This window comes from Glycine soja, chromosome 4 (genome assembly GCF_004193775.1).
Source record: "Glycine soja cultivar W05 chromosome 4, ASM419377v2, whole genome shotgun sequence".
Lineage (NCBI taxonomy): Eukaryota > Viridiplantae > Streptophyta > Magnoliopsida > Fabales > Fabaceae > Glycine > Glycine soja.
Window position 1 is genome coordinate 20,547,729 of NC_041005.1, and position 15,449 is coordinate 20,563,177.

At 38.8% G+C, this 15,449-nt stretch overlaps 1 non-coding gene across 1 annotated transcript; it reads right to left on the bottom strand.

Moving 5' to 3' along the window:
* Positions 1 to 9,263: 9,263 nt before the first annotated feature.
* On the bottom strand, positions 9,264 to 9,370 carry LOC114411012. The gene has a single exon (XR_003666399.1). It is a non-coding gene; the product is annotated as a small nucleolar RNA R71 (small nucleolar RNA).
* Between the last annotated feature and the right edge of the window lie 6,079 nt (positions 9,371 to 15,449).

Here is a 15,449-nt window from a genome sequence, read left to right on the forward strand (position 1 = left end):
CCTTTACGCCTCCTCTCCTTCTCACTTTCATTTTCCATTCTCCTCCCAAAATCCTCTCATTTTTCCGCATACCACCAAACCGGTCCTAGAAAAACGATGATCCTAGACTTATTAACCGTTGGATCATTATGAAATTTGAGCACCAGGTTTCCAACTCAACTCCAAACATTCTCACCGTTGTGAATTTTAAAAAGATGGCTGAGCTGAGAGAAAAACCCTTTTTCATCACAACTTTTCCTTTCCCGCAAAAACTCAGAGCCATCTCGGTAAAATTATGATACCGAACTCGTTAACCGTTGGATTGTCGTGAAATTTTGATATGTGCTTCAAGGTTCATTTATACATGTCTTCACCTTTGGGATTTGTAAATTAATGTTGAGGGGGGGTGAAAGATGTATCGCACGTAGGACCATGGAATGGAGGCTTTAATCCTTTCTCCTTTTCTGTAACGCTTGAAAACTCTATCAGAGAAATTAGAGGAAAAGATTGAAGAATCATAATAAATTGATAGAGATGCCGCTATCACCGTCGGAATACACACGTGTGCCCGCTTAGAGGTAAGGGATGCGTTTATCGCAATTGGAATTATAATGAATATGTGTAGGGATCCTTAGAAGATTAGATTGAGATTTATTTTGGGATGTTTATTGAATTATAATTTTTCCTATAAGATTATAAATACAATATTGTTATGTTTTACGTACCAATTGATGTTCTTATGAGAATTGATTGATAAGTTTGAGTGTTCTTCATGTTTTTATGTTTTGACCTATGATTTTGATATAATTGTGTGAAATTATTTAAGGGGTTTTACTCCCTATGTTGTGATAAACCTTTTGTATGGATTGTTATATTGAGATTATGAAATTTTGATTCAAATAATGAATATGTGATAAATTGAACCTATGATTAAAGGTAAAATACATGTGTATTGAGTTGTGAGCTATGAACTGCGCAATCACACAATTGTAAGACCCTTTAAGGGCGACGAGTTAATGCTAAGACCCTTTAAGGACGAAGAGTATTGTGATGGGATCCACTGTGGGAACCCGACGAGTTAAAATGATTTTGAAAACAATTGAGTAGTTGTGTGTATTGCATAGTTCATAGGTAAAGTGTATATGATTTAAGAGGTGTGATAACGTGTTAAATTGAGATTATACCTTTGTGATTTAGATCGAGTGTATGTGATAAATTGAGTATGTATGTGATTGAGATGTTGTGTGCATTGAGTTATGAACTATGAATTGTACAATCGCACGACTATAAGACCTTTTAAGGGCGACGAGTTAATACTAAGATCCTTTAAGAGTGACGAGTTAATGCTTAGACCCTTTAAGGGCGACGAGTTAATGCTAAAACCCTTAAAGGGCGACGAGTTAAAACTATTTTGAGAATAATTGAGGAGTCGTGTATTTTGTACAGTTCATAGATAGAGTCTATGTGCTAAAATGTTTTCTGGGTTGGACCTGAATCAGGAGGGAGAGGCCCTGACGGACTCTTTGGAGTGTAGGCCTTGAGGGTAAATACACCTGGTTTGAGTGCTCCTTTAAGTCTGTGCCGATCCCACATGATTGGAGCATTCTCGCAAAACAGTGTGACCCTGACTGGTCTCCCTATGATTTTACCTAGTGAGAGTGACTTGACTTACTAGTGTGTGGTTTGTCTTGTCATGTACTCCTAGGTGCCCGACGAGGTTTTTCACTGACATGGTACCACATTACATATAGGATTGAGTCTTAGTGTAGATGTTGCATAACGCTTGTGTATTGATCCTTGAGTACATGAATGTTGTGAAAATGAATGAGATGTGTTGTGTTGTGATGTGATGTTAGGCGATAAAATGGTGAAATGACGTGAGCTATATTTAAGTAAGTTTTATTTTGTTTATATGATATTTATACCTAAATGTTATCTTGTTTCTCTCCATTAGTTAGGAATATGATAACTCACTCCCTATGTGCTATTTGTGTTTGGATCCTGTGATGATCTTGAACTTTGTGTTCGGGGGAGTAGATGACTAGGTAAATTGCTTTAAGGAACCTTGTGTTGAAGGACATCGGGACACAATGCTCTGATAGGATGTGACATTGGGGTATAGGTTTCTATATTAATTGTATGAAGTCTTAGACGACCTTGTTTGAGCCGAGATGACTATTATTTATTTGGACAAGTTTGAATATGATATAAAAGAAAGTGAATGTGAGCCTTTTACCCTGTTGAAAGGATTTTTTTTAAATGTGTTTTAATTTTTTTTAATTAATTATGATTTTCTTTTCCTTTTATTAGTACATATATGTATGGAGTAGAAGGTGTCACACTTGGAGGATAAATCCCTGACTTTACAATATCAACGAGGTCTTGTCTATTACTTCCCACATGAGATACCAAAATCATTTCTCTCCATAATGAAAAATCATGCAACAATGCCATAACTTCAGCTTTCTTAGCATCCCACATCCTTCAAATGTAGAGAAGCCCAACTTCCAATTGTATTTGATACTAATTTGAGATTGAAAACTCATTGTGTGTGAAATATAATTTCAAAATGGGGTCAATAGATCAAGTATATTCTATGAAGTTTATGTTTGTTTTTTTAACATGAATTTTTCTTTAACAATTAACAAAATATTAATCATATTTATCCTAGCCTTATTGGAAAAAATGATATTTAGATAGTATTTGGAATTTGACTATTTTAGATCGAGTTTATATAAGTAGTTTTTTTTTTGTGGTGTATTCATTTTTTTTGTGTGTATATGTAATAGTTACTTTAAAGTCAATTCTATCTAACCAAATTATTTAAACTTAAATATTGATAATTTTATAAATTTTCAACCTTACAAAATCACTGTTACATGCTTTTTTTTTTGTAGCATCATATTCCACGCAGACAAACGAATCATTAGTTTCATTTAATTATATATCATTGTTGAAAAATAATCAAGATAAAAATTTTAAAAAAATTATTTTATTCATTTTAAATTATTATTTTTTCTTTTCAAAATCTAATTTTGAGTTGAGTACAAAGGATTTTTAGAACAAGTGAGAAATGATGTAACACCCTAAGGGGTATTACTCTTAGCTTTACATTTTAGTCATCAAATGCAAATAATAAAAACATATATGATTTCATTGCTCAAGAATTTCAAAGTTATGTGTCATACATCATGTCGCAACCTACCCTTCAGCGGGAGGGCGACGCGTGCCTCGCGGGATGCGTCTTCTAAGAAAGGAATACGCGCGGAGTCGCCACCAACGTTTATTTGAGGAAAACGTCGGAAAAACCGGAAAAGACGTGGTCTACGAACTTTAAGTGAAAGGTTCGACAGTTGTATTTACGTACGGGGAAGGTATTAGCACCCCACACGTCCATCATAAGGGAGGACAACCTTTAATCAAATGTGCAAACATGACTTCAATTTGTGTTATCTTCCCCTTTTTTTGTCTTTTTATGCCTTTTGTATTTTTTATCTTTTTGTGGTCAACGAGGGTGTTTCCCCTTGCTCCTACGTATTCCTTAATTGTGATAAGGAAATCAGACCTAAGTAGTTCTTTGAGAACCAAACGGTGGTTAATTTGTTTTTATCCCTTTTTTGCAAAATATGTTTTTATTGAATGAAAGGTCATTTAAGGCGTTGGACCATTAAACAATCTTTCAATTTTTTTTGAAAGGAGAGAAAACATTAAGGCATTGGACCATTAATGATCTTTTGTTTATTTTGAAAGAGGTAATAAAACTACGTGTTGATTTTAGGCTTTTTAAAAATCTACGTTCAAACAATAAAGGTGGAAAAAATAATTTTAAGGCGTTGGACCTTAAAAATGGCTTTTTTAGGTAATGACAAAAATTTGATTTATGAATTGATTTTAGTCTTAGTTTCACTTTGGTTATTAGTCAATTCGATTAAGAAAGGAAAATCCCAAAGAAAAAACGTCCGATTGATTTTTTTCGATTATTTGACTAAAAGACATTTTTGATTATTATATTATTATTTTGCCTCTTTTTGGTTTTAAACGTGGTTACGGCACGACCGAACGGTCGGATTTCATTTTAACAGAAATTAAAGGATGTTATAATACGAATGATCGGTGGAAATTTATTTTATTTTTGATTAGGAGAAAAAATGACTTAAATAAATGACTAAAGCACGTCAAAAGGGGGTACGAAAAGTAAATAAAATAAAAATAAAAGCACGCGAAACAAATGAGGACCACTAAGGGTACATAGAATGAATTGAAAAGTTCGATTTCGGGAACTTACTGGTTGAAGACCGAAGAACGATGAAGAACGAACGTAGAACGACGAAGAACGGCAGAAAATCTTCGCCAAATCACTCACGGAAACATCTCGGAAGCCTTACAGAAGCGCCTCGGTTTGGATTTTCTTCACGGAAACAATTTTTCTCACTAATTTTAAGTGATTCTTAGATACCAAGAGGGTTGAACATTTTTGTTCTTCCCTCCTTCCCCTATTTATAGGGAAAAGAAGGAGAAGCTTGCCACCCAGCTTGCCCAGGCGAGCTAGGTTGCTTCCTCCAGAGGGCACCGCCTTCTAGAGAACTTCCTGGAAGGCTCAAGTGGGCCTGGTTGCTATTTGCACCCCTGTTTACTAAATACACCCCTTGCCTTTTTTTGATGATTCTTTTTCCGTAACGTTATGGAAACTTACGAATTACGTAACGATACTTGTTTTCTTTCCGTAATGTTACGTAACCTTACGGATTACGTAATCATCCCTTTTTTGCCTTCCGGAATGTTATGGAACTTTACGGATTGCGCACTAACACTTCCTTTTAACTTCCGACATGTCACAGAACTTCATGGATTGTGCTACAGTGCTTTATTTTGACTTCCAGCATGTCTCTGAACTTCACGAATTGCCTAACGATGGGTGCCAAGTACCTCGAAGTGGTCAAACGAGGGTCGCATCCCAACAACGGATGGTCCCCAGACGAAATTAGGGTATGACAGTTGCCCCTCTTTACTTGTCTTTTATTGGAGATAAAAGGGAAGTAAAAATAAGACACTAATTTCGTTCGGGCGAAACACCATTCGGCCGGTGAATCTCCCTGCCAGCGGAACTTGCAAAAATTTTGAAAGTGATCAGTATCGACACATCATCCTGATACTGTCGAATTCGTTCCTCTTGGTTGACACAAGGTGCAGAATGACCATAATTTGTCTCTACGTGCCACCGGACACGATCGCCTCTGGATGGAGAAAAGGTGTGGGGAATGATCATAATTTGTCTCCGCCCACCTCTCGACTTTTTGTCCCTGAATGAAAAAGGGCGTAGAATGACCATAACTAGTCTCTGCGCGTTTATCACTCAACTTGCTGCTCCTGAATGACAAAGGACGCAGAATGACCATAACTTGTCTCTGCGCGTTTATCACTCATTGAGTCTTACAGATAGCAAAAGCGTGCGGATGACCATAATTTGTCTCCGCATGTCATCGGGCCCGCCGCCTCTAGATGACAAAAGTAAAAAGTGCGGGACCAAATGGTTCCCGCATGTCATCGGGCCCGCCGCCTCTGGATGACAAAAGGTGCAGAAGACGATGTTAGTCTCTGCGTGCCATCGGACACGACTGTGTCTAAATGGCGAAAAAGTGTGCGGAATGACCATAATTTGTCTCCGCATGTTATCGGGCCCGCCGCCTCTGGATGACAAAAGAAACAAAATGACCATAATTTGTCTCTACGTGCCATCAGACACAACTGTGTCTGAATGGCGAAAAAGTGTGCGGAATGACCATAATTTGTCTCCGCGTGTCATCGGGCCCGCCGCCTCTGGATGACAAAAGACGCAGAAGACGACGTTAGTCTCTGCGTGTCATCGAACACGACTATGTTTGAATGGCGAAAAAGTGTGCGGAATGACCATAATTTGTCTCCGCATGTCATCGGGCCCGCCGCCTCTGGATGACAAAAGGTGTAGAAGACGACGTTAGTCTCTGCGTGCCATCGGACACGACTGTGTCTGAATGGCGAAAAAGTGTGCAGAATGACCATAATTTGTCTCCACATGTCATCGGGCCCGCAAGGTCAGTATGACAGAGATTGTGGGGTGGCTGAAAAAAGCGAGGCTCTTGCTCCTATGTATCCTCAATGAGGAACTCAGACCTACGTAGTTCTGGATAACTCGTGAGACTAAAAATAGTCTCGGTGTTTTCTTCACTAAAATTCGAACATACTTTAATAAAGAGACAAAACTTCCAACTAATCAGAGCAACATATGCTTTTAAGATGAAAAACAATGTGTCTACCGGCGAAGGGGAGTATGCTAACCACAAATGAGATTTTGGATGTTAGCTTTTTGTTTCTAAATGACCATTTAGAGGAAACACTGGGTTCAACAAAAATAGAAGAAAATCACTCAAAGTGTATCAATCTCACACAAGTAAGTGTTTCATCCTAATTCCGAACCATAGATATGTCATGACTTGGCTTCGCAAATCATTTCCTATCAAATCAAAGATTACATGCGTGATTATGGATCAATAGGACTTTTCCTTGGGAATGGTTTGTTTCTTGTGGGAAATTTGGCTTTGAGTGTTCTTGGCCTTTTCCTTCACTGACACACAGGATTTTGGTTGGCAATCAAAGGGAGAGGACCACTTTAGGTCGTGGTTTCCTTTCTTTTTGATGTGCCATCATTTTCTTCTATTTTCTAAACCCTTTTTGCACCATTTTAATTATTGATTGGTCTTAATTGTCAATTAATTAGGCAGTTTTATTATTTGGGCTCATTTAGCTAATTTGATGTTTTTAATCTAATTTTAGGAATTAATGAAACATTGGGCTTAATCCGGATTTTAGTTGTGGACTTGAAGAGGGCAAATAAAGCAGCGCTTACCTTAGTTAATTTCTAATTAGGAAATTTCGCAATTTTATTTTATGTTGTTCAGTGTTTATTTCGTCTTGGGCCAGAGTATTGTAATAGGGCCCAGTGACTTTGAGTGACTCTTTTTAAATAGCTGCCTTGGGATTCGTGCAAGGCATTATGTTATGCTATTTTCATTATTCAGAGCTTTGGTTTTTGGTTTTCACGTTTTTCTGTTCCCTTGTTACAGTTTTCGTTCTTAATGCAAATTTCCGTTTTCTGCTTCTAATTACGAGTTCATTCGTGCTTCTTCTTCTACTTTCATTTACGTTTCTGTTCATTTACGTTTCTGTTCATTTACGTCTCTGTTCATTTATGTTTCTGTTCATTTATGTTTCTGTTTCATGTTTCATTTGCGTTTTCTGTTTGAATCCATGGAAGGCTAGATTTTCTGGTGTTTTTTCCTTTTGAGGACGAAGCCCAACTCTCTTTGAGGTTTCGCTTGTAATGCGGTTTCCTGGCAGTTTTCCCTTCACCAGTTATCCCAATTTCGTGAATATTAATCAGTGCACGCTTCGTGTTCGATTAATTGCCCCTGAGCCTAACTTGCGTTCATGCTTAATGGACGAAGGGCTAACTGGTGTATGTGGTGCCTAATCACGTATTGAAAACCCTAAGTTGATTTTCGCTTAGTAAATTGAAATAGGGTTGGATTAAGTGGTTGACTGTTAGGGACGAATTCTCCATAACCCAGGATAAGAGAATGGCTTCTGAATAAGAGGAAACAACCCGTTTTTAATATTAGTAGTTTCGTATTCCAGTTTACTTGTTCTGCTCTTTAATTACCAAACAACCAAACCCCCCCCAATCGTTACTGTTACTGCAAGTATATTATGAACATTTGGTTTGTCACTGCTCGTTGGGAAACGACCTAGGATCACTTCCTAGTTACTGCATTTTCATGTTTATTTGATTCGGGTACGGCCTCGATCAAATTTGGCGCCGTTGCCAGGGAGCAGTGTCCAAAGGTTCATAATAGCTAGCTAGTGTTGTGTGTTTAATCCTTTCGTGTTTTATGTTTAAATTGTTAGTATTGTGTTAGTATGTGTGTTAGTGTTGTTTAGTGTCGTGGTATTTTGTTTAATGTGTATTCTGTTTCAGTTTTCCCATTAAGCTTTTCCCCTGTTTCAGTCTTGGGTGTTTTGCTGTGAAGATTGTGCTTGCGGCAAAAACAGAGTAGTAGTAGAAATCAATTAGAGACGGATTTTAGCGACCACCCATGCTGAATTATTTGAGATTTTTTGTTTTAGTAGCTAGGGTTGTTATTTTTGGCTGAATTTTTTTGTGGTAACTTCTTTTAATCCATATTTTGTGGGAAAAATAGCTAGAGCCTTTAAGTTGGTCAGATTTGAAAGTTCCAAAAAACTAGCAACTTTTGTGTTTGTCAAAACTTCAAACGGCCATAACTTTTGCTCCGGTTATCAGAATCGCAATTATTATATATGCATTTGGGGTAGAAAAAAATTTCCTACGCCGTGGCAGCCCGCCATAGGCTGGCTGTGGTCTCCATCGTCCAAAAAAAGCGATTCTGTCAAAAGTTTTTTATTTTTCAAGTTTTATTCACTTATTTTTCTTAACCTACCATTTTTAGCTTTCATAGTTAGACTTTGAATTTTTGTCTGAAATTTTTTGTGCTATCTTCTCATCATTTTATAGGGTTGCTCACAAAATTTCAAGTCATTTGGATATCATTTGAGGGTAGCTGTAGTTCAAACCTACACCTTTATTTACATGACAAGGCAACTAGTTGTGTGCATGCTGAATGTAGTGTATGACTAGAGGCAATCCATATGACTTACAACCCTTTGATCCTGAGATAGATAGGACATTTCATAGATTAGTTAGGCATCATTTTATACCTTTTGATCATTCTGAGCATTCCATAACTGGTGAATCTGTGCATTCTGTTATTGGTGATTTTGAACATCCTGATCTTGAGCATTATAATTTTGAGCATTCTGATTCTGAGCATTCTGATTTTGCACATTCTGAGAACATGGCACAACCTCCACCTCGTGAGAGGACTCTAAGGGAAATGGCTGCATCTGATTTCACCTACGAAAGCTTGTGCATCCAATACCCTGATGAGGATGTCCCATATATTCTTAAAACTGGACTGATTCATTTGCTTCCAAAGTTTCATGGCCTTGCAGGTGAAGACCCGCACAAACATTTGAAAGAATTTCACATTGTCTGCTCCACCATGAAACCCCCAGATGTCCAAGAGGATCACATATTTCTGAAGGCTTTTCCTCATTCATTAGAGGGAGTGGCAAAGGATTGGCTGTATTACCTTGCTCCAAGGTCCATCACGAGCTGGGATGACCTTAAGAGAGTATTCTTAGAAAATTTTTTCCCTGCTTCCAGGACCACAACCATCAGGAAGGATATCTCAGGTATTAGACAACTCAGTGGAGAGAGCCTGTATGAGTACTGGGAGAGATTTAAGAAACTATGTGCCAGTTGCCCCCACCATCAGATTTCAGAACAACTTCTTCTCCAATATTTTTATGAAGGACTCAGTAATATGGAGAGAAGTATGATAGATGCTGCCAGTGGTGGAGCCCTTGGAGACATGACTCTTGCTGAAGCTAGAAATTTAATTGAGAAGATGGCCTCCAACTCCCAGCAGTTTAGCGCCAGAAATGATGCCATAGTCATTAGAGGAGTGCATGAGGTAGCTACAAACCCATCTGCATCATCTGAAACTAAGAAGCTTGAAGGCAAACTGGATGCATTGGTTAACTTGGTAACCCAGCTGGCCTTGAATCAGAAATCTGTACCTGTCGCAAGGGTTTGTGGTTTGTGCTCCTCTCTGACCACCATACAGACCTTTGCCCTTCCTTGCAGCAACCTGGAGCAATTGAGCAGCCTGAAGCTTATGCTGCAAATATTTACAATAGACCTCCTCAACCTCAGCAGCAAAATCAACCACAGCAGAGCAATTATGACCTCTCCAGCAACAGATACAACCCTGGATGGAGGAATCACCCTAACCTCAGATGGTCAAGCCCTCAGCAACAACAACAGCAGCCTGCTCCTTCCTTCCAAAATGCTGCTGGCCCAAGCAGACCATACATTCCTCCACCAATCCAACAACAGCAACAACCCCAGAAACAGCCAACAGTTGAGGCCCCTCCACAACCTTCCCTCGAAGAACTTGTGAGGCAAATGACTATGCAGAACATGCAGTTTCAGCAAGAGACCAGAGCCTCCATTCAGAGCTTAACCAATCAGATGGGACAATTGGCTACCCAATTGAATCAACAACAGTCCCAGAATTCTGACAAGCTGCCTTCTCAAGCTGTCCAAAATCCCAAAAATGTCAGTGCCATTTCATTGAGGTCGGGAAAGCAATGTCAAGGACCTCAACCCGTAGAACCTTCCTCATCTGCAAATGAACCTGCCAAACTTCACTCTATTCCAGAAAAAGGTGATGACAAAAATTTACCTAACAATTTCTGTGCAGGTGAATCTTCTTCCATAGGTAATTCTGATTTGCAGAAGCAGCACATTCCCCCTCTTCCATTCCCTCCAATAGCAGTTTCCAACAGAAAAATGGAAGAGGCAGAGAAAGAGATCTTGGAAACGTTTAGAAAGGTAGAGGTAAACATACCTCTGTTGGATGCAATAAAGCAAATTCCAAGATATGCCAAATTCTTGAAGGAGCTGTGCACTAATAAGCGGAAGCTTAAAGGAAGTGAACGAATTAGCATGGGCAGAAATGTCTCCGCATTGATTGGTAAATCTGTTCCTCAAATTCCAGAAAAATGCAAAGATCCAGGTACATTCAGCATACCTTGTATTATAGGGAATAGTAAGTTTGACAATGCCATGCTAGATTTAGGAGCCTCTATTAGTGTTATGCCTCTGTCGATTTTTAATTCATTTAGCTAATAGAAGTGTTGCCTATCGTGTTGGTTTCATAGAAGATGTCTTAGTTAGAGTTGGTGAACTGATTTTCCCTGTTGATTTTTATATCTTGAATATGGAAGATGGATTTTCTCAAGGATCAGTTCCCATCATTCTAGGCAGACCCTTTATGAAAACTGCTAGAACTAAGATAGATGTTTATGAAGGCACACTGTCTATGGAATTTGGTGACATAACTGTTCATTTTAATATTCTGGATGCTATGAAATACCCATCTGAAGATCTTTCTGTATTTCGTGCTGAAATAATTGACCATGTTGTTGATGAATACATGACTGATCTTTATTCTAATCTGCATGCCTCTCACTCTTCATGCATTGAGTCTGAAATTGTACTTGATCATATGTCTGAATTTGATGCTGAGAGTGAATCTGAGAGTGATATTGATTGCATGTCTGGTGGTGGTGTTTTACCTCTCGAGATTGATTTTATAGAGTCAGATAGGACTAACCATGTTTCAGGAAGTACACATACCTTTGACTTTCTTTATGAGGTAAAGGCTGAGAAACCATCTCCTTCTACCACTGTCCAGCCGACCACACCAGAATTGAAGCCTCTGCCATCAAATTTAAATTACGCTTACTTGGATGATAGCAAGAGTTTTCCAGTGATTATATCTGCCTCCCTTGCTGATGAGCAAGAGGAGAAGTTGTTGTCAGTTCTCAAGAAGCATAAGAAGGCTATAGGCTGGACCCTGGCGGACATTCCTGGTATTAGCCCATCCACATGTATGCATCGAATAAATTTAGAGGATGGAGCTAAACCAGTAAGACAACCACAGAGAAGACTCAACCCGATGATTCTTGATGTAGTGAAGAAGGAGATAACCAAGCTTTTGCAAGCTGGAATCATTTATCCTATCTCCGATAGCCAATGGGTGAGTCCCGGCCAGGTAGTCCCGAAGAAGACTGGCCCTACAGTGATCAGAAATGAGAAGGAGGAGCTGATTCCTACTCGGCTGCAGAACAGTTGGAGAGTCTGCATTGACTATAGGAGGCTGAACCAGGTTACCAAAAAGGACCATTTTCCCCTGCCATTCATTGACCAGATGCTTGAACGCCTGGCAGGTAAATCCCACTACTGTTTCCTTGATGGTTTTTCTGGTTATATGCAAATTACTATTGCTCCTGAGGATCAGGAAAAGACCACATTCACCTGCCCCTTCGGCACTATTGCTTATAGGAGGATGCCTTTCGGCCTGTGCAATGCCCCTGGTACCTTCCAGCGGTGCATGATTAGTATTTTCAGTGATTTTTTTAGAAAATTGCATAGAGGTGTTTATGGATGATTTCACTGTATATGGATCCTCTTTTGATGGTTGTTTGAATAGTTTGGAAAAAGTTTTGAATAGATGCATTGAAACTAACCTTGTTCTAAAATTTGAAAAATGTCATTTTATGGTTGAGCAAGGTATAGTTTTAGGCCACATTATTTCCAATAAGGGTATTGAAGTAGATCCTGCAAAAATTTCTGTTATTTCACAATTGCCTTACCCCTCTTGTGTGCGAGAGGTGCGATCTTTTCTTGGTCATGCAGGATTCTACAGGCGCTTTATAAGGGATTTTAGCAAAGTAGCCCTTCCACTGTCCAACTTGTTGCAAAAGGAGGTGGAGTTTGACTTTAATGACAGATGCAAAGAGGCTTTTGATTGCCTCAAAAGAGCGTTGACTACCACCCCCATCATCCAGGCACTCGATTGGACAGCCCCTTTTGAGCTTATGTGTGATGCATCAAATTATGCATTGGGGGCTATCCTTGCTCAGAAAATTGATAAATTGCCCAGGGTGATATATTATGCTTCTAGGACTTTAGATGCTGCCCAAGCAAATTATACTACTACTGAGAAAGAGCTTCTAGCCATAGTTTTTGCTCTTGAAAAATTTCGATCTTATTTGCTTGGTACTCGCATTATTGTTTATACTGACCATGCAGCTCTAAAGTACTTGTTGAAGAAGGCTGATTCTAAGCCTAGGTTGATCCGATGGATGCTCTGGCTCCAAGAGTTTGACTTGGAGATCCGTGATAGGAGCGGAGCACAAAATCTAGTTGCTGATCATTTGAGTCGGATCGAACGTGTCTCTGATGCAGATTCACCTATTCGGGATGATTTCCCGGATGATCATTTGTATATATTGTATAGTATTTCTGATTCTCTTTCTACTCCCTGGTTTGCTAACATTGTCAATTATTTAGTTGCCTCTGTTTTTCCTCCCTTAGCATCTAAGGCCCAAAAAGATAAAATTAAAAGTGATGCTAAGCATTTTATTTGGGATGACCCCTACTTGTGGAAATTGTGCAGTGATCAGGTCATTAGACGGTGCATTCCAGATCATGAGACTGACTCAGTCCTCGCAAAGTGCTTGATTGTGGTTTTTATTGGCCCACCATCTTTAAAGATGCGTGGAAGATCTGCATCACTTGTGAGCAGTGTCAGAGAGCAGGAAATACACTTACATGGCGACAACAAATGCCTCAGTAACCTATGCTATTCTGTGAGGTGTTTGATGTCTGGGGTATAGATTTCATGGGTCCTTTTCCTGTCTCTTTTGGTTATGTTTACATTCTCCTTGCAGTTGACTATGTTTCAAAATGGGTGGAAGCCAAGCCCACTAGAACTAATGATGCTAAAGTTGTCGCAGACTTTGTCAAGTCTAATCTGTTTTGCAGGTTTGGAGTACCTAAAGCAATTGTTAGTGATCAAGGAACCCATTTTTGCAACAGGACAATGCATGCCCTGCTTAAAAAGTACGGGGTGGTACACAGGGTATCCACACCATACCACCCCCAGACCAATGGACAGACAGAAATTTCTAACCGAGAAATCAAGCGAATTTTAGAGAAGATTGTGCAGCCAAGCAGGAAAGATTGGAGTGCCAGGCTTGATGATGCTCTCTGGGCACATCAGACTGCCTACAAAGCACCCATCGGAATGTCTCCTTATCGGGTTGTCTTTGGAAAGGCATGTCATCTTCCAGTGGAAATTGAGCACAAAGCTTACTGGGCAGTGAAGACTTGCAACTTCTCTATGGATCAAGCTGGTGAGGAAAGAAAGTTGCAACTGAGTGAGTTTGATGAAATCCGCCTAGAAGCCTACGAGAATGCCAAGTTCTACAAAGAAAAGACCAAGAAGTTCCATGATAGCATGATAGTTAAAAAAGACTTCATGGTTGGGCAAAAAGTGTTATTGTATAATTCTAGGCTTGGACTCATGAGTGGTAAGTTGAGGTCTAAGTGGATTGGTCCTTTTGTTGTTACTAATGTTTTTCCTTATGGTACAGTTGAGATCAAAAGCGACTCCACAAACAAGAGCTTCAAGGTCAACGGACATCGACTTAAGCCATTCCTCACGAACCCTTCTTTAGTGGACGTATTGGTGGAAGAGACTTCCTTACTCCACCCTACTCTTCCTCCACCATGACTTAGGGAGTTTTTCTTTTCCTATCTCCTTCTTTGCTTTTATTACACTTGTCCGATTCTCTTTGATGATTTAATTGTTTTTAATCTTTTAATTGTGCTACATTGAGGACAATGTGTTGTTTAAGTATGGGGGGGGGGAGTGTTCTTTGGTTTTGCTAGTTTTGTTGGTTTTGTTAATTTGTTAGTTGTGTTAATTTGTTAATGTTGTTAGTTTCGTCGGATTTTTAGTTTAATATTTTGGGTCAATTTTGTGTGCACGTACGACTTTGCATGTTTTTCTTTGAATTATAGGATATGTTCAAGAAATGGGTAATTGTTTTGAAAATAAAAGTTCTTGACATTTTGTGACTTGAAATCCTTGATTCTTCTCTACATGTCATGATAGTTTTGAAAGCTCAATTTGAAAGTAATGATTTTACCTTTGTGATAATTTGAGCCATCCATCATCATAATCATTTGGTGTGTTTTGCCCCATTGATTGCTTGCACAATAGCCTTGGCTTGATTCTTGTTGATGCGTCCTAATTCACATGCATATTTGGAAATGATTGAGGCAATTTTGTTCTTATAAGCTTCTAGCCAAATGGACTTACCTTGAATTAATTCCTTTGATAGCCCTTTTGAGCCTTGTTTCCCTTTCCTTGTTTTGAAGCTCACTACAAGCCTTAAGTGAAAAACCATGATATCACCATATCCTTAAGGAATTTTGGAGCTTTGGAATTGTTTTGGGAATAAGTGTGGGGGGTTTTTGTTTCATTGGACAACTTGTTTTGTTGGCTATGCTTCATGATGTATTTTGGGCCATACTTGATGTACATTGTATATTGGTTAAATGTTGGACATGCTGAATGAAATGTTGTTTCTCAAAGGCTATTCAGAAAAAAAAAAAATCGAAAAAAAAAAATTCGAGAAAAGAAAAAGAAAAGCAATAAAGTTGAGTGAATAAGATCTTAAATGACACAAGAATGATGAAACTCTTGGTTCTACTCTTCATGTTTAAATTTTATCTTTACTTCTTTTTATTTTCTTATTTTTTTCTTAATATGCACTTATTCCCCTTTGCTCCTCTATTCCTTTGGGATTTAGCCACTCATTCCATATTTCTCCATACCTTGTCCTTGGCCCCATTACAACCTTAAAAGACCTTTTGATCCTCATGTGCTTGTGTTTGTGGGTTGATTGTCAATTTTAGAATCTTGTCAAGTCTATGT